At 39.9% G+C, this 19572-nt stretch overlaps 1 protein-coding gene and 1 non-coding gene across 2 annotated transcripts in view; both read left to right on the forward strand.

The window, feature by feature from the left end:
* Positions 1-19572, forward strand: part of Hs3st4 (heparan sulfate-glucosamine 3-sulfotransferase 4) — a 382005-nt gene that overhangs the window by 132801 nt on the left and 229632 nt on the right. The gene's annotated exons all lie outside the window — the stretch shown is intronic.
* Positions 774-907, forward strand: LOC117701650 (small nucleolar RNA SNORA17). Its single transcript, XR_004605793.1, has one exon. It is a non-coding gene; the product is annotated as a small nucleolar RNA SNORA17 (small nucleolar RNA).

Here is a 19572-nt window from a genome sequence, read left to right on the forward strand (position 1 = left end):
TCAAGAATACTTCTCTCTGATCACCTATATACACTGAAGGCGTCATGTTATCCACAGCCTGGTTGTTTTCTTCTACCTGCAGTGACACGTGTACACTGGAGCTCCTGTGTGTTTGACCTACAGAGCCTCCACATTTCAGTTACTAGTTTAATAATCAGACTGTCTATTCTGGCATGATCCTCAGCCTTTTACCACCCTGAACATACAACTCATGAAGGACAGAAATCTCATCCAGTGTTCCTAGCACCCCTTCATCCCCACCTTGCACAGCAAACAAGAACTGCTTCCTTTTTTCTGTTAAAACGATTATGTCTGATTGCATTTAAACCCCCAAATGGGCTGTCACTTTCAGATGATGGCAGAGGCACTTGTAGATCTTCATTTGTTGAACAGAATACACCAAGTCTTCAAGACCACATGAGCAACTACTATTCCTATCTCCATTGTGCAGAAGAGAAAGTGGAGATTGGAAAGTGGAGATTTCAAGAGGGTCATTCATATCCTCCAAATTCCAGATCCAGGAAATGGTGCAGCAGAGAATCAGGCCCAGAGAGTGGGTCCAGAGGCCATTCTTAGCCCTTGCAGCCCGACTACCACTTTGTCTCATTTGACTCAAGATACTCAAGACTTTCTGAGGTATGCACATTTTTGTGAGAGTCTCTTGGGCTTCTTGACCAACATAAGTGGCACATTGGATCATGAGAGAGGTTCTAGCCATCCACCCAAGAATAATATACGAATATAGTTATTGCTTATATTCAGAGTTAGAAATATCTGCCCTTAGAGGCTTTGCAGATGTGGCTTTTTGTGTCACATGTGCATCAGTAGGAGGCAGAGAGGAAAGCACCCCATGTCCACACTCAGTGTTCTGACCTGTGAACATCTGAATAATTAGTAGCATAACATTCCCTGAAAATATTACCTGAGACTACTACCAGTCCGCTCCAGGGGACCTGGACAGGGAGCTAGCCTGAGACCACCACTAGTCCTGGCACCAGGCAGGCCAGGCAGGGATCTCAGGAAGGAAGAAAGCTGGAGACTAGAAGAACCTTCTTGGGACCACAAGCCCTGGGTGGAGTGAACCAGAGATAGGTGACCCTCTCAAGGGTCCACTGGGGCAAGCTGCATGAGTAGTAACCCCGGACAACCACCAGACTGGTACTAGGGTGCCTGGACAGGAGCCGGCCTGAGATCACAACTAGTTCAGCACCATACAGGAAGACTGGGGGCAGGTCAGACTATGCTTGAGATGACCCTTACCAGGTGTCACAATGCACAAACACGGTATAGCACTCCTGAGACCACTCCTGAGACAACCCTAGACACAGACACCCTGGGAGCCACTAAGAGGAGTAAGAACAAGTAAGTGATAGAGAAATGGAAGAAAATGAGAAACAGAAGGATATGAACACAAAGAAGAGAGGCAGAACCAGACACTCAAGGGTAATGAGGAAAAGACAGTTATGTGTAGCTGGTGATGCCACCAAGGAACATGGGATAGTCCTGGTCTGCCACCAGGGGTCACGTCTGGGTCTATGGCCCTGCAGCAGCAGGGTCTGATACCATCAAAGGCCAGACAGATGTTGATGTGTGAGAGTTGTGCAGATCTGGTCTTACCTGCTACCTAGGCATCATGGGATAGCTGGCCCTAGAGGCATGGGAGCAGGAGAGCTGACCCTGCTCTTCTACCTCCAAGCTGCAGTATTAGGGTAAGTGGCCTACATACATTGAGTGAGTTGTGGGTGAGCTGGCCTGCGGATTTGAGCATGAGAGAGCTGGACCTACCACCCATCTCTCTGCAGTGGCATGGACATCAGAAAGATAATCTCCTTTCCCCTCACTCCTTATGGCTTACAGCAAGGGGAAGACCTGGCCCTGGGGTCATTAGAGCAGGAGAGCTATCCTTGCCTTTCACCAGATGCAGCCCTTTGGAGAGCAGCTTCTGCACCTCTCCTGGGCAGCACAGTAGAATTGGTCCTGAAAATGGGAGTTGCAGGTGAATCAGCCCCAAGGACATAAGTGTGGGACAGCCAGCCCTGCCTCTTGTCTGCTGTGCTGTGTGTGGGCACAGAAGAGGAAGAGACATCCTCCCCTTCCTTGTCCCTCACCACCTATGGCAGACTGCAGAGCTAGCCCTAGGGTCATGAGAGTGATAGAATTGGCCACATGCCTCACCAGCTGCAACACTTGGTAGAGCAGACCCTGTACCTAACCTGGGCAGCAAGATAGAGCTGGCACTGGTTACAGGGTTTTTGAGGAAGCTGGTCCTGAGGGCATGAGAGACCCAGATCCAGAGCTTTGAATAGGCCCATCACAACATCCACCCCATCAATGAGCTGCTGGAGTGCATGAAGGGGCTGGTCCTACAGATCCATTACTATAGGACCTCCATGACACAGGGCAACAATAGGGTAACCAAAAGGAGTCCCAATGATGTTTATATTGATAGAATAACAGAAGCCAGAGGCCTTGTATCAGATCAGCGAGTCATTGGAATGAACATTTGTAAGAAAAGAAGTGTGAACAAAGAGTATACTGTGGGAAATAATGTGACACTCTGCAGCCTCCAAAATGAGATTTTTTCTTCTGTTGGGGAGGAGGTTGCAAGGGTGGAGGTTGGGTGTGAGAGGAGGGAGAGATGAGTGAGAGTAGGTCTATGATGTGAAATTCACAAGAAAAACAATAAAAAGGTAAAAAAGGTAAATATAGCCCAGTAATATAGGTATTTATTATCGTCCTTTATTATGCTTACTGGTTATATACCATATGCTAGAATTTCCTTAGAGCTTAGGGGAATTTTGTTAAGCAAATGACTGAAATTGTCCAGATTCCACAACTTGAGAATCAAAAAAGAAAGCTGCATCAAATTATGCATTGCCTTGGACAGAAATTTCTTTCAGGGACTGAATCAACAACAAATACTCATCTCCTTCATGTGATGAGTGTTTTTCTATGCGAAGTGCAGAATAATATGATCATGAGGTGATGCTAGCTGCAAGAATTCTTGCAGGAAACAAAGGTCCAAGCCATTACAGATGTGGCTACACCAATAGGACTCACATCTGAGCTGAGTTAATTACACCAGCATTGCTCATTCCCACCATTCCTCTGTTTGTTCAAGCAACTCAGTGACTTTGTAGGGCTGTTGGTGGAGTCATCAGTTGTGTGGTTTGCATTAGTAAACACTGCTGAGTTTCCGTTCTCAACAGAAGAGAAGCCAGTAAAGGAAGGCAGCTCTCACAGGTGAGAGCATGCCAGCATCCCCTAGTTCTGCTTGACACTGATTTGTTAGGGCAGAAATAATAATAATGGGGTAGTAGTTTAGTCAAAATATTTGGTTGGCTTGCAAATATCAAAGCCATCAAGTTTAAACGCCTGGGAACACTGCCATATGATATGATTACTTTTATTTCTATTACTAGTAGGTGAAATGTAGTTTTTTCTAGATTGAACTAGTTGAGACTGGAAACATTGCAGAACTTAGATTTTTATTTTTGTTTCTGGGATCTTTTAAATTCATAATGAAATATTTTGGTGGTGGGATCCAAGTTTAAGCTTGACATTTATTTCTGTTTCATGTATGATTGTACATGTATCCTAAATGTAATTTCGCATGATATCATTTAGTAGTTTTATGAATGAAAGAAGGCTTGTGTGTGTTTGTGAACTGATTCACCTTTAACTTATGTGTGTGCACTGAACCACCTTTAAGCAAGGGAAATAGAAGGTCCATACATCATCAGAATTTCCACTTACATTGTTATATTGCCACTTAAAGGGTTTAGGGCTTAATTTTTTTCTCATTGTTATTAGTTCTTTGAGAATTTCACACAGTATATTTTAAGCATATCTGTTCTTCTCTCAGGTCAGGTCTTCCTTCTTAACCGACCAAACTTTGTGTCCTCTTAAAATAAAGCAAAGAAAGCAAACAAACAAAAATACAGCTGTGCTGCCCATTTACTCTTGGGTATGTTGCCTTCTACTGAAGCTTGATCAATCTAGCCAGGGCCACAATCTAAAGAAAATGGATGCTCCCTTTCCCAGTAGCCATCAATGTCCAGTAGCTCCTCAGTTAGGGGTGGGACTTTATGCCTACTTCCCAACCACATTTTCAAAGTAGGATTTCACTGTAGTTCTGTTCTGGAACTCACTCTGCATACCAGGCTGGCCAAAAACTCACAGAAATATGCCTGCCTCTGCCTCCCACATACTGGGATTAAAAGTGTATGGCACCACTGCCCACCCAGCTATCTACCTTCCTCATGGTACTGGGAATTTTCTGGCTTGAGCTTGCACAGGTCTTGTGCTTGGTATCTCAAGTGCTATGAATTTATTTGCACAACTGTCTTGCTTTGTCTAGAAAACACTATTTCCTTGTAGTCATCCACTGTCTCTGATTTTTAGAATCTTTCTGTCAGCATCTTCCACATAATCCCTGAGCCTTGAGAGGAGGGGATATGATATAGATGTGCATTTTGGAGCTGATCATTTCAAGTTCTCATTTCCTGCATTTTTACTACATAGTTAATAGCCATGTAATGCAAAAAGAAGCTTTTCTGATGAGGGATGAAAGATGAGCTAATCTATGGGTATAAGAAAAAAGTCATTATGAGTTGATTTAATATATTGTCTGTTTAGCAGAGTAATAGAAGTACCTTCTTCCCTTGAGCCTGTGGCCTGTCTAGCCATAGGTCCTTGACCCCAGTAATGGATCCATGGATGCCTTTCAATTTTTGGAGCAAGATCTAAATCCATTCAGAAAGAGGTCGGTTATTCCCATGACATTCATTCCACTATGGCACTAGTGGGCATGTCTTTTCAGGATAGTCATTATTGTAGCCCATATCATTTATAGCTGGGTAAGACTAAAGATTACTTTCCTCCTCTGGAAGCTAACATAGCTCCGTCTAACACTATGAAAGTTAACTAGTAGGGATGAAGCTTCCAAAGAGTACCAGCTTGATTTTCCCATGTTATGATTGAAGTACACGGTGTCTTCGACCACAGTGGGCTTAGCATCAAGTTCAGTATGGTAACAAGATCACTGACAGTATCCTGTAATTTGGGATGCCAATGAGACCTCACAGGCCAACAATTCCAGGAGACAGCTCACTACTGGTTCTGGGCTTTTTGTTTGTTAGCCCCTACTAGATACCACAGGTCAATGGATTTAGTGGTTTTATTGAGCAGTCTGGCAGAAATTTTGTTTTTCTTCTGCTGAGGCAGACGTTTCAGGACAGCCTGTAAACATAGTGAGAACTTGTCTCCAAAACATGATTTCTTCTGAGTGTTAAGGGAGTTCAGAGTTCAGATCTTTTGGAGTAGATGACAAACCTCTACACAGCTATATGAATTTAAACACATACAAAGATTCATGTGAACATTGCCATATGAAGTGAGAAATTCTGTGAGGCTGACTTCTCCCAAAATTACCTACTTTTTATGCTCTGTTCTTATGGTACACCTTCCCAATAGCCCTTGACAAATACTATTTTCTATTCTTTCTGTTTGTCTATTCTTCTGCGAATGTCATTTAAGTGGGTTTTTATAGTTTAAAACCTTTTGAGGCTGGTTCCTGTACTCAACAGTCCTTTAAGATTTACCCAAGTATCTTCTATGAGCTGTCTTCTGGAAGAGATTTACTGAAGTTCTTTCTGCTAGTATCCCAGAATGTGCCTTTATGTGAAAAGAAGGCCCCTCTAGCTGTAATCATCCAGGCTCACACGAGAGAAGAGCAGGAAGCCTTCATGTCTAACATCTTCATATAGACAGAGTCACAGAGAAGAATGCTGTGTGAAGACAAAGACCACAGGGGAGCAGAGGCTGCCCGAAGATGGGGGCAGTGATTGAGATGATGTTGCCACAAGCCAAGAACTCTTGGGCCACCGGTGCCAGGAAGAAACAGAGAGAGATTCCTGCCCAGCACACCACAGGGAACTTGGTCCTGCTGACATCTTGATTTATACTTTTAGCCTCCAGAACTGTGAGATAAATGAACTGTTGTCATTTGAAGTCACTCGGTTTGTGGCACTTTTGAATAGCAGCACTAGGAACTTAATACAAACACAAAAGTGGACATTTTATTTTTGAATATTTAAGAAGTCCTCAAAATTTATACCAACAGGGTTAGTAACAAAAACATGGCCCTATAAAACAAAGAACAAACATACTGAAAAGACATTAATAATTAAAGAATGCTGAATCAAATCAGCAGAAAAAGATGTGTACCCAGCCAGCTCTGGAACTGGGTAGAAGAATTAGCCAGACTGAAAACAGGGGTAAGATAAAGTCCCTCTCCCATTATTAGTAAACTCACGCAAATCTGTGTGTATCTGTTATTTACATTCCCAGCATTTCTTATGCTTATTTCTATTTTTAAAAACATATTATTCTCTCCCCCCTTTTAAAAGCCTTTGAAGTGCCAAGTAACTTCATGTGTAAGGCTACCTAAGTTTAAACTGATAGTGGGACTGTCTTTACAGTATTTTGTCAGACAGATGTTTTAGATTATACACTGTTAAATCAGCCAGTGTCTCTCTTGAAATATTTCCTCTGATCAAGATTTCATATTGTTTCATGCTTCATATTGCCCCAATATTATAAAACTATTATCATGTATTATTCTCTAATTGCTTTGAATTTTTAATACCAATTTATCTGAAGTCTAATTTTGTGTGCAACAGGAAAAATGATGGTGTCGAGTTTTCCAAATCGGTGTCTGGTTATGCCAACTCTAGTATTTCTTAAGTCTGTTGAACCAGGTTTCTTTGGTTTTCATTTCTGGCTTCCTTACAGTTGTGTCTCTGTTTCTAGATGGTTCTGTTTCATCTTCCCAGTCTATTTATTTCTTTTTACTCAACAACACACTTGTTTCTCCAGCTTCATTATCAGGGTGTAGATATGCAAACTCCTTGGTTAGATTCGTTTCCAGTGAATTTTAAAGAGTGTGTTTGCAAAAGAAATTGTCTTCCTAATTTCATGTCTCCTAAATATAGAAACAAAACTGACTTTTGTGTGTATTTTATATACCACGACTGCACTGAAGTTGCTTATTGATCTTAAGAGAAATTTGGTGGAATCCTGAGTGTTTTCTATATATAAGATAATATTCTCTGCAAACAGAGAAAATTCAATTTCTTCTTTTCCATTTGGATGCAGTTTGCTTTTTTCATTTCTTGCTTAGTTTCTCTGGAGATGATATTGAGTATTATACTGAACAGAAATGTCAATAATAAGAATCCTGGTTTTTATCCCTAATCTTAAAGGGAAGTGTTTTATGTATCTCTTATGTGAGTTTGTTTGCGTTAACTTTGAGTTTGCTATAGTGGCTTTAGTATGCTGAGGGATATTGTTGAGTATTTATCATGGTTAGGGAAGGAACCCAGAGCCCCATGCATACTAGGTAAAAGTTGTAACACTTGATTTTTTATCCGGACCCCAAGAATGTTGAATTTTGTTGGGTGGTTTCTTTGAGTCTTTTGAGATGCTCACATGACATCTCTTCTCCATTCTGCTGATGTGAGGCATCACATTTATTGATTTGCATATGCTAAACCATCTTTGCACACTAGGATTAAGTTATACTGGATCATGTTGTAGGGTTTTTTTCCATAAATTAGTTTGCAAATGTTTTGTTGAGCATTTTTAGAGTTGTATTCTATAATGATTTTGACCTCTAATTTTCTTGTCATGATGATGTTGTTTGGTTTTGGTCTCAGAGACTTGTTGAATTCGGAAACATTAGCTTGGGAACATCTTCAGATTTTTGGATGTGCTTGTGAAGAATTGTCATCACTTAATCTTTCGATATTTGGTTGGGTCCTGAGCCTCTCTTAGTTCAGGAGGGTTTTTATTTACTGATTTAGTTTCCTCTTTCATTATTGATCTGTTCACATTTTCTGTGTCTTCAAGATTTAGGCTTAATGCATTACATGAAATTTTTTATTAAATGTAATTTGATCATTCTGTATCATTTAACTAAAGAACCCATTTACATTAAAAAGTTTTTTGGTAATTAAGGATTTAACATTCCTTTTTGTTTGTTGTTTTTTAATTTTCCTTATTCTTGAGAATTTGATACATATGCAAATGAAAGATTATTCTATCCACCCCAAATTTTGCCTCCAATTCCCAGTATACATCCTACTTTCAAGTTCGTGTTTCTTTCATTTTTTGCTTTTGACAACTCAGTGAATTCAGTTAGCATTTCCCTTCTACTGGAACACTGGTACAAGAAAAACTTACCGGTGTTCACATCCTCATAAGGGAATGATGCTCTCTCTCACAGCAACTATGAGTTACCAATCACTACTTCAGTTTGTTTGGCTTAATCTAACACAGGCCTTGTCCAGGTAAACTACAGCTGGTGTGAGTTATGATTGCACTACTCATGCCCAGAAGATAGCATTTCACAGCTCTCCTCTCCATCTTCCAGCTTTTGCATTCTGTCTGCCTCCTCTTCCACAGTATTTCCTAAGCTTGGCTGGAGAGTGGTGGTGGATACAGGAGTCTGCTGTAGGACTGAGCTCTTGTTGAGGATTGATGTACATGTCCATTGAGCACCTAGCTTCTTATGCTTAGCACACTCACAAGTTTTTATTTTGTACTTACTTTCTTCTGTCTTCTTCTTTGCTAAGGTCACTTGTGGCTAAATTCATTGTGTCTTCTCTATCTTCAGTGTACCTGCTACTATTATAGCTTCACACTGGTCAGCATGAGCCTCACATGCGACACCCTATGATCTACTTTGAATCACTAACAGGTTAATTTTAATCATACATAGAAATTCTAAACTTAACCTTCTTTCCTTAATATTTTAGATTCATATGCCATATTTTTAGTTTTATACTATATATTCATTAACAATTATAGTTATAGCTATAGTTATTTTAAATATTTCTGTCTTTTAATATTCATACTAACCTTGAATGTGGTTTCCAACTCCTAGTACAGTAGTATTCTTAATCTGACCAAGGCCTTTGCTCCATGGGAACGCTGTATGTTCTGTAGGTTGTATGTTTCCAGCGTTTTTTCTTTTCACCCAATGTCTACCATCTGCATTTCTTAGCAAACAAATCGAATGATGGTTGGAGTCCTTCAGTTTCAGTTTGTCTAGAAAATTGTTTGTTTTTCCTTCATTCTCAAATGACAAGTTTTTCAGTCATTAGATGGCAGTTTATTTCAGTAGCTGTGGACATAGGTTAGAGATGTTCTTCTGAGCCTTGGAGCTGTGCTCTCATTGTCTATGTCCATATGCTGTGTGTGTATGTGTGTGTGTTTGTTCATGTGTTTGAGGGTTGGTGTATATTCCCTAGCATATAAAGATATGCTAGGGGTTGGTGTTGGGTCTCTTCCTCTGTTGTTCACCTTTTTTTTTTTTTAGACATTCTGGACCCCAAAAATTTGATTTGATTAACTAGTCATCAAGTTCCTGGTATCTGCTTGCCTCTCCCTATGGGAACTGGAGTGCCACTTAACCTGGCTTTGATGTGAATATTAAGGATCGTAACTCAAGTCTTCATACTAGCACAGTAAATTCTTTAGCCATTGAGTCATCTCACAACTGCTTTTTCTTTTGTAAATTCCAGTAATAGTCTGGTACATTATTTCTTATCTACTCATCCAGAGATGGACACTGTGGCTCTTCTGTTTTAGTTATTGTGGATAATGCTACTTTTAATGTAGACAACCAAAGAAGTCTTCAAGAGCCCATTTTAAACTATTGTGAGTGTATATTCTGTAATGACATTTCTGGCTTATGTAGTAGAATATTTATTTTGTTTGTATTTATTTTCATCATTTAGTAACTGTTCTTTCTTGAGTTGTAGGGAATATATGAAGTCTAACATTTGTAAAATGCTATTCTAGAGTCTATTTGAGTAAATGAATACTTGTTTCTTAATCTTTAATTGAGTAAATGCCACTGCCACTAACATCCCTAAAGGTAGTAAGTCCTCACATTCACTGTCTTGTAGTATGTCTTGTTGAACACCACACCAGAAGTTATTGCATGTGCAGCCATTCAGTTTGAGGTGCTTATGCTAATCTGATTCTTGGTAGGGTTGTGATTGCTTTTAATTGTGCTGCCTTAAGCTTTGAACATGCCCAGAGTTTTTATGCCCATGTGCATTTCAGACTTCCATGAATTCTCCTCCTCTATGGGAGGTAGTTCGTTTGGTCACTACTGGAGTGAGGTTGTGGGAGCCAAGGCTAAGGAGGATTGTAGCTGCTGTGGTGTGTCAAAACCGCTTCTCTTCCTTTAGGCTATGAGGTAGCACGGTGTAGGGGGGAGGAGCTGGAGTTTAAGCTGCCCACCCCCAGGTGAGACAAAGTGAAGTCTTTCCTCTGGAGAATAGTCCTTCCTACTGACAGTCCACTGGTCTTTCCCAGGCTTGTTCTGCAGCGGGCAGCTCTTCTTTCCAACACTTAAATCCACAAGAGGTCTTACTCTGCTCTTTACAGAGACACTCTGGTAGGATTTCTAGAGATGAAATTTATGAAAGGGCAGGGGACCCTGCAGTATAACAGAAAATATGTATTCAGGGATGAGGTTGGAGTTCAGTGGCATTCAGCATGCACATAGCCCCAGGTTTCCTCCATGACACTGAACATAGTTTTAAAAGAAAGAAAGGAAATAAAAATATATCTAGTCTTTGTTCTTGTCTCCTGGCATAGAACTTTAAATGCCCTTGAAATTTACAATCTTTTGTGTGATTCTGAGGTAACCCCTGAAGACAGGTCATTAGCAAGACCAAGCTTAGTTTGAAGTCATGACTTTTGGCTCCAGTCACTACCTCGGGAGAGGAAAAGGGCTGGACACCAGGTTAAGTCACCAGTGCAGCCAATTAGTCAATTCTGCATATGTGGAGAAACAACTTCAGGAAACCTCCGAAGGGCCATGGAGTTATGGGCTGGTGACTATGATGCACCAACTAGGTGCAGTGTGCAGAGAAGACGTGGAACTTTTCATCCTCTGCTCACCCTGTACCTTGCGCCCACAGCATATTCTCCCTCTTAGCTGCTGTTCAGCTTTGTAAGAAAAACAGTTAATCTTTGTAAGTAAAACAGCTAGCACAAACTGTTCTCATGATACTGAGAACCATTCTAGTGAATTACTTGAAATCTTGAACCAGTGTGGCCTGTGCTGAGTCGTTGGTGTCAGAATGGAATAGAATTTTGGATGCCTAATTAATATCAAACAACCACATACCCTCTATAACAGGGACTCCTGGGCATTCCAAACTCAAACTAATCTGGTCAGCCCCATAAGGTCATCAGGATTATCAGCTAAGTGTTCCCACAATGTGGTTTTATGGGTGCTCCAGGTGCACTTGATTCTAACCCACTGTGATACATGCATCTCCAGACTTCAAAGCGATGGTGATAGTTCTATAATGGATCCAAGAAAACATACTGACCTTCAGTTTGCTCAACACTTTCTTGTTGTAAGGGTGGGAGTGAGGACCCTAACGTTTTCTACTGGTATCATTTACACTAACCCTGAGTGGCTGTGGTTGGTTCAGTGATATGGCCTCTCATAACCTCTGGGTATGATTGTCATGTGGTTTTGTTGACTTTTCATTTGTGGAGCCAGGCTTTTCTCTGGCCTATGATATTTGTTTGGCTTTTTTACCAAGATAAATGGACTGGGATGAGAATATTTCCAGCATTTTAGTTTCAGGGATTTCTGTTGTATTGAGAGAACAACCAAAGCTGTCTTTGCAAAGTACAAGCTTGAGTCCTTTTCATTTATTATTGTTTTTATAAAGCTATAGCGTTAATCATAAACCAAATACACATGCATGTCATTCATACTCAGATACATACATATATGATTCTATATCAAGGGGATCATAACGTGAAAGCATTTTATCATAATTAACTTACATGTAGTTTTTGTTTCTTTTTTATTGATTGAAAATTTGATTATGATTATTGATTATGATTACATTCACTTCCCATATCCTCCCCTCCTAACTTTATCCTTCATCAACTATTCCCTCCCAATTTTATATATTCTGTTATTAGTTTTTTTAACCCACTGGGTCTACTTAGTGCTGTCTGTATGTGCATGGGAATACGGCTGTCGACTGAAACATATGTAGCCTTTCAGGGGCCGCATCACTGAAGAAAAATTAATCTGTCTTTCTCAGCAACTGTTAATTGACAATAGCTGCTCATCTAGGGCTTGGCTTTTCTAACCACCTCTCTTTTCAGTTTAGCTGGTTTGATCTTATTCAGGTCTTGTGTATGCTGGCATAGCTGATGTCAGTTCATATATACAGCTGGAAAAATACTGTCTTGTAGTCATCCATCCCTCTGGCTCATACAGTCTTTCTATCCCTCTTTCTTGATGATCCTTAAGCCTTGGAAGTAATGTTGTGCTGTATATTTATCATTGAGGGCTGAGAACTTCACAATCTTTCATTTTCTGCAAGTTGGCCAGTTGTGTTGTCTCTATCCTAATTACCACATATATCACAAAAACAGATGATCTGATGATATTTGAGAGATGCACTTATCTGTGGGTATCATGATACATCATTAGGAGTGGGTTTAGAACCATCTATTTAGCAGAATAATAATGGTAGATTTTTCACTACAGCTATGACCTATTCAGATTTTGGTCCTGTTACCAGTGGCAGGCATTATGAAGTGGACCATTAATTCAAACAGAAAGTGGTTAGTCACTCCTATAACATTTGTGCCACTCTTGTACTAATGGACACATGTTTCCAGGATGGTTGCTATTGTACTTTGCAAGGTTCACAGCTGGATAAAGTCAATGGGTACTTTTACCCATGGTAGCATGCATAGAGCCTTCTAGCACTCTGAAAACTAGGCTATAGGGTTAAAGTTTGTAGGTTAGAACCAGTTTGCTTTTATTCTTTTAGCTAACTGCCTTCCCTACCTTTTCTCCTAACTCATAGCCAGTACTTACTGTATAATCTCAGCTGTATTGTATATATACGGTATATTGTATACAGCATTGGATGTATCTTTCTGGAGCCTCTTTGTGTTTATGAAACCATATAGACACAAATACATAGAGAAGGACTTATTTTGATTGTTATTTGCAAACCATGATGTTTGCTCACTGGCTCCTCTTGCCTATTTCACTATCCACTCATTCTGGAAGCTGCTGCAGATCAGCTGGTGACAACTGTCATTTGCATGACAATACAGCTGCTATGGCTGGGCATATTCTTCACATCATTTTCCCTTCCCCAAGTGATTCTGCATTAATAACCTGAACTCATATCCTTTGGCACCAACACTTTGTATTTCTATTGGATAGACTCCCAGGAGTGGGATTTCTGAGTTGAAAGGTATATGTGTTTTTAATTTTGGCAGCTATTTCCAAAATTCTTTCATTGGTACCTTGTCTTCAGTGTACATATACATTGACAGCATTTCTGATTTCTTCCACTCAGTTTTCTACCTCTTCTTGAGTCAGCTTCAGTAAATTATGTTTTCTTAAGAACTCATTTATTTTGCATGGATTTTCCAATTTTGTGGTATAAATTTTACATAACAGTTTCCATTTTTAAAGTTCTCCCTTACATTTGTAAAGCTTTGAACATCATACATGTGTCTTCTTTGTGTATGTTGGGTTTCTTTGAGTATAACTCCAAATTCTTTAACTCAAGAGTGCCCAAGAAACCTGTGGCATTTTGTCTTGTCTATTTTTTAAAGTAATAATTAATTATTTTTGTGCATATGTGAACATAGTGGTGGTGGTGTTGGTGTGTACAGGCATTGGCATGCCATTTCCTATGCCTGTTGGGATTGGAGGATAAATTTCAGGAGTGGCTCTCTTCTTTTACCTTGAGTTGATGTATTTCTGTCCCACTGTATATTCCAAGCTAGCTGACACATGAGTTTCTGAGTGATTCCCCCTCTCAGCATCGGAGTGCTGAGGTTACAGATATGCACCACTGACTTTCTCTGTGGTTTTGAGGTCTTACACGTGGGTCAACAGGCTTGAGCACTTACTGACTACTCACTCCCATGGCACAGCCCTGGGAATTTGGCTCTAACTAATTTTTTTGTCATTTCTTGGAATTTTGGAGGAAAAGAAATCAGTTTCATGTTCTATAAAAACCATGCATCCACACATTGATTCAATCTCATATGTATGCATGATTAATGAACTAGTCATGTTAAGAATATGTTTTACTAGATTGAAAATGTACATGAAATAAACTTGTAGTCAAATCTTGGCAGGGGACAGTGACAAATGAAATGAGAGCATGCTTTTTATATGACCTCCTTTGATGCTCACAGCTGTATTACAAGGGAGCTATATAATGATTCCCATTTTACCGGGAAGAAAACTGAGATAAAGAAAGCCAAAAAGTCATTAAGTATAGGATTTTTTTTTTCTGAGAGAAAGTGAGATAAGTATTATCATCTAGTTATTTGAAGAAGACTATAGAGGGGCCGGGATGGTGCCTGGGTTGTTTCCTGGTCCTGACAAGAATATGCATACATGACTATTCATTGTTAGCAATCATATTTTTGTACATTTAAATCATTTAAGTTTAAATTTAATTTATTTTTATGTGTATTTGCCTAGACTTATTTCTGTATACTCTACCATGCAGGGCTCATGAATGCCAGAAGAGGGCATCAGAGACCTTGGGACTGGAGTTACAGATCGTCCTTTGTTACAGCATGGGTGCTGGGAATCTAACCTTGGTCCTCTGGAAGAGAAACCAATGCTCTTAACTATTGAGCAATCTCTTAAGCCTCTTTTGGTGAATATTTTTTAAGTTAAAGTCTTACTTCACACACATAGAAAAAGTTTATATGAACATCACAACAATATAAGCCACAGACAATGACAAGACCAGACCCTTTCTCCAGGCATGAGCTCACAGCAGCAGCACAGGAGAATGAGGCTGAATCTGGAGGATTGTTATTTTGAGGCCTCAAACCCTCCCTCAGCAACTCACCACCAACACAGAACTCAAAATACAAAGCCTGGACATATCCTAGTGGTTAGAGTTTTATTATACGTAAATAGAGAAAGAAATTATGAAAAAATCACATTAACAATAGCTGAAAGAAACAAAAAAGTACCTAGGAATAAACCTCTCTAAAAAATGAAAGATTTTTATAATGAAAACTCTAAGACATTGAAAAAGGAAGTCGAGTGGAAGAAGACACTACAGGATAGAGGATTTTCCATACTCCTAGGTTAGCAGAACTGTTATCAAAAATTAATGATACTACCAAAACAAATCTAGACATTTAATGTGAAACCCACTGAAATTTCAGTAATATATCTTACATGTCTAGAAACATGGATTAAGGATTCATTTAGAACCATAAAAGACAAGAGGTAGCTAAACAATCCTAAGAAGCAAGAGCACAGCTGGAGGTATCACAACCCAGGACTTCAACTTACACTATAGAGCTATAGTGATAAAGAGAGCCTGTCACCGGCATAAAGCAGTCAGGCCAATGAAGCAGCATAGAGGGCCTGGAAATAAACAGACAAAGCTATGCCCACATAATTTTTGACAAATGTAGAAAAGTCACATAGTCGAAAAAAAGGAAAGCTGTTCAACAAATGGAGCTGGCAAAGTGGATATCCAGCTACAGAATGAAACTAGATACATATCTTTTCATTCAAACAACAGCAGCAACAAACAACAACAAATTAAATACCTTAATTTTAAACCTGAAACACATAAACTATTAGAAGAAAGCACAGGGAATATTTTCAAGACCTTGGGGTAGGCAAGAACTCTCTTAACAGAGCATAACTAGCCCAGAGACCAGTCCTGGGAATCGGGAGGTGGGACGACGTGAATAGGAAAGGTTTCTGCACAGCAAAAGAAACGTAATCAACAGACTGGTTTTTTCTACATTTTGTCAGTTCAGAATACATGCTGTTATAAACATTGGAGTGCTGACTTTTGTATGGGTTTCATTTGTGCATGTACTTAGGTAATATTTTATGACCATGGTAGTTAGTTTATATGGATAGACACTATTTACTAACCCATGGATGAGAGAAAGTATTTGTAAGCTGTACATCTCAGAGTGATTAATATCCAGAATATATAAAAAGCCCAATTACACCCTAAAGGGCCCTAACTCCAAATGTATTTACACTCTGAGATATAGGTTTAGGGTTCCAATGTATAAATTTGGAGGAGGAGATACAAATGGGACCATACAAATGACTGATAATCAAGACATCTGTATGATTTATGTAAGTTCATTTTGAACTTATATATAGATCTTCCTAAAAATGCTTTATGCTTTGAGGTTGTACTATTCTGTATTAAAAATATCATTTATTTCTAAAGGTGGTTAATTCTTCCACATCCTTGCAGAGGGATTTTCATAGATGATGCCACCCACCTTGCATTGGCCTCCCTGTGCCTTATGTTCATGGCTTTTAGGGTAAGTAGGCCAGTTGAAAGGCTCACCTTTTCAGTCACATAAAGGACAAATGAGGCTGGATCTTATCAAACCATAGAAAATGTCTTTATCCCAGGCTGTCTTTTTACTTTATATAATTAAAACAACAAACTTCAAAGTAAAATCTCTTCTTAAAAATTATCCCACTAACTGAGGTGTAGAAGACCTGTTAATCTCTGGGTCTTATGACTGGTCTGAATCATGCACCTGCCCTCCAGGGCCAGTGGTATTGTCCTAAAGGAATTCTCTAAAAACTTAAAGAGAAACAGCTGAAGGCAGTTTTGAGGAGAGAATGGGACAAGGAAGGTAATGATGGAATTAATATCCTGCTGGGAGATGCAAATGAAGCCAATTCTTCTGTGTTTCCTAGCTGGAAGAGGAGAAATGAGGCCAGGTAGTACTCTTGGGACTCAAGCAGAGTATCTGCTGTCTCTGGGGCAATTGACTGCAACTTCAGGATCCTGTGCCCTCAAGACCAGATTTCTTTAATGTAGGCGAACATGTACTGCAATGGTACTTTGTAAATTTGCATGTCCTTGGTCTTGATCTTCTAGAAACAGACACACACGCATGCTTTGATACACTCAAGGTGGCTTTGTGACTATAGGGTTCCCAAGGCATTATTTCTACATGAACACTATTCTTGGGTGTTCATCTTATCTTGCACCAGCCATAGTGCCACCACTTAATAAATGCTTAATAAATGTTGGTTGAATGAATGTTGACAAACCTTATAATCAAGATTAAGAATTACTGACTCACCGAGATCTTGATTAGGTGCTTCAGGAATGAAGTTCGGAGCTCTGAGTCAGTCTCCATTCGCATAGTTATGAGGAGGTTGTTTAACCATAGACTGATTTGCAATGGGAGCTGAGGAAGTATTTGCTGTGCTTCAGATTACCTACTAAAATATAAAGGTAAGTGTCTATATAGAAAGGTGGATAGATAGACAGACAGACAGGTAGATAGATAGGTCGATGGACAGACACACAGACAGACAGATAGATAGAGAGATGATAGATAATTTGGTAGGTAGGCAGATACTCACATCTATAGATGGTTATCATTTCCAGGTGTTTTTGAGGCAGACTCTATAGCCACCTTGCTTGCTTCTCTGTCCCACCTCCCAGCTTAAGGATAAGGGTGCCGCCAAGATGCTGAAATCCAGGGCCAAGCCTCTTTCCTTAGAATCCTCTGTAGGGAATAGAACAGACTAAGAACTTTGCAGAATGAAATGAATTCTGTGCAGAAAAGCTGATTTCTTTGGAAACATTATCATCACCATAAGATGTTAACTGAATCTGGACTGAGCAGCGGGCTGCTTTTCTTTGCTTCTCCCCCTTCCTTTAGAAGGAATCCAGGATGCTGACAGCAGATATCCCTCCAGCTTGCCTCCTGCAGCAGATTCTTGACTGGGAAAACCTTGATTCCTAGGCATAGCCTGCTAGAATCTGGGTCTTGTTCAAAAAGGAAGGAAGGAAGGAAGGAAGGAAGGAAGGAAGGAAGGAAGGAAGGAAGGAAGGAAAGAAGGAAGGAAAGGAAGGGAGGGAGGGAGGAAAAGAGGAAGGGAGGAAGGAAGGGAGTAAAGAAGAGGAAGAGGAGAATGAGGGGAGGAAGATGAGGAAGAATGCAATCACTGTTAAAGTTGGAGAAGAAAATGTTTTGTAAACAGAAACCACTTAGACAGAACTCAGCTTTGAGAGGTTCAGGCTTCAAACAAACAAAAGAAAAATCAAACATTTCCTCCTCTGAGGCTAAACTCCCAGTGAGTCATTTCTTTAAGGAGCAAATGTTGTGATTCAGATTAGCAACTTTAAAAACTGGTTCGGAAACAAGAGAAACAGAAACGTTTCTTGTCAGTGCAGACTGCAGACTCCCTGCCATGTTCCTCGCAGGCAAAGCAGAGGCTAGCAAACTTGAAAAACACCAGGTCAGCCTGTAAGGGAGAGCTAGATTAAAGGAGTTGTGTGCAAGCAGGTTCATGGTGTGATACCCCAGAGTCTCTTTGCGTGTCTTACCCTCTAAAGCCCCTTTGGCATCTAAGGGCTTGCCTGGGTGTGTCTGTGTGCTTGTGTCTATGTTTGTGTGTGCCTATGCATATGCTTGGCTTTTTTCCCCTGCACCTTTGGAGCCTTGATTTTATTCAGTCTTATTTAATGTAAGAATGATAGCAGTGATTACTGAAAGTTCCTGGGGTATCAAGAAGGAGCTTGGAGAAAGATGGCCTTGAAGGCAGCCATCTGCTCTTGGGGGCGCAGGAGGGGCTGGCTGCCAAGTCACAGCCCCCGGGACCAGGCTGCTGATTGGCTCTCCATGGAGAAACAGCACTGGTTGTGTAGGTTCACAGCCTTCCCTTGAGCAAAAAGGAAGTCTGTGCTGTGAAATAACATCACTGTCTTAGGAAGTAGGAAAAGGCTGGTTATGACATCCTTCCCTGTGCAGAGATATGGTTATTGTGACCTGTCGCTGGGGAGCAATGGATGCCGAAGGCATCAGTTATTTCCTGATTCAGACTTTTTTTTTCATTTGTAAATTTTGTAGCTTTGAGCAGTTATTTACCATCTTCTTGACTTTCAGGGTATGTGTAAAAGGGTGAATGTTTCTATTTTGCAAGTAGTTACAGAGAGGCTGAGAATGTGCTGACTAACCAGGTCAGTTGTGGGATGTTGGACATGCATCAAATAAATGTCTGTGAAATCATTATTTAGTAACAGTGGAAGAGGTAATGTTTATTGAGTCTATATCCATTGCTTGTCTAGTATCAATGCATGTTCTATCTCTACAGAAACTCTGTTATCTATGTTATTAAATAAATGAGGAAAGTAAGACCCAGAATAATTTATCTCTTACTATTTATTAAATTCTAGTCTCTGTGTTAGAACCTTTATATGTGTTGTTTGCTTACTTGCTTTTTTAAAAAGTTTTGAGACACAGTATCATTCTGTAGCCCAGGCTAGCCTGGAACTCACTATGTAGCCCAGGTTGGTTTTGAACTTGTGATGACATTCCTGCCTGGGTTTTCCAGGTACTGAGATTATAGATGTTCATTGCTTATCTGTTTATGTTCTTTCATTATCAGATATTTCATTGATATTATAATATAAATGTGCTGATATTAATTTTACCAATAAAAAA

The sequence above is a fragment of the Arvicanthis niloticus genome, chromosome 1, assembly GCF_011762505.2.
Source record: "Arvicanthis niloticus isolate mArvNil1 chromosome 1, mArvNil1.pat.X, whole genome shotgun sequence".
In the NCBI taxonomy this organism is placed as follows: domain Eukaryota; kingdom Metazoa; phylum Chordata; class Mammalia; order Rodentia; family Muridae; genus Arvicanthis; species Arvicanthis niloticus.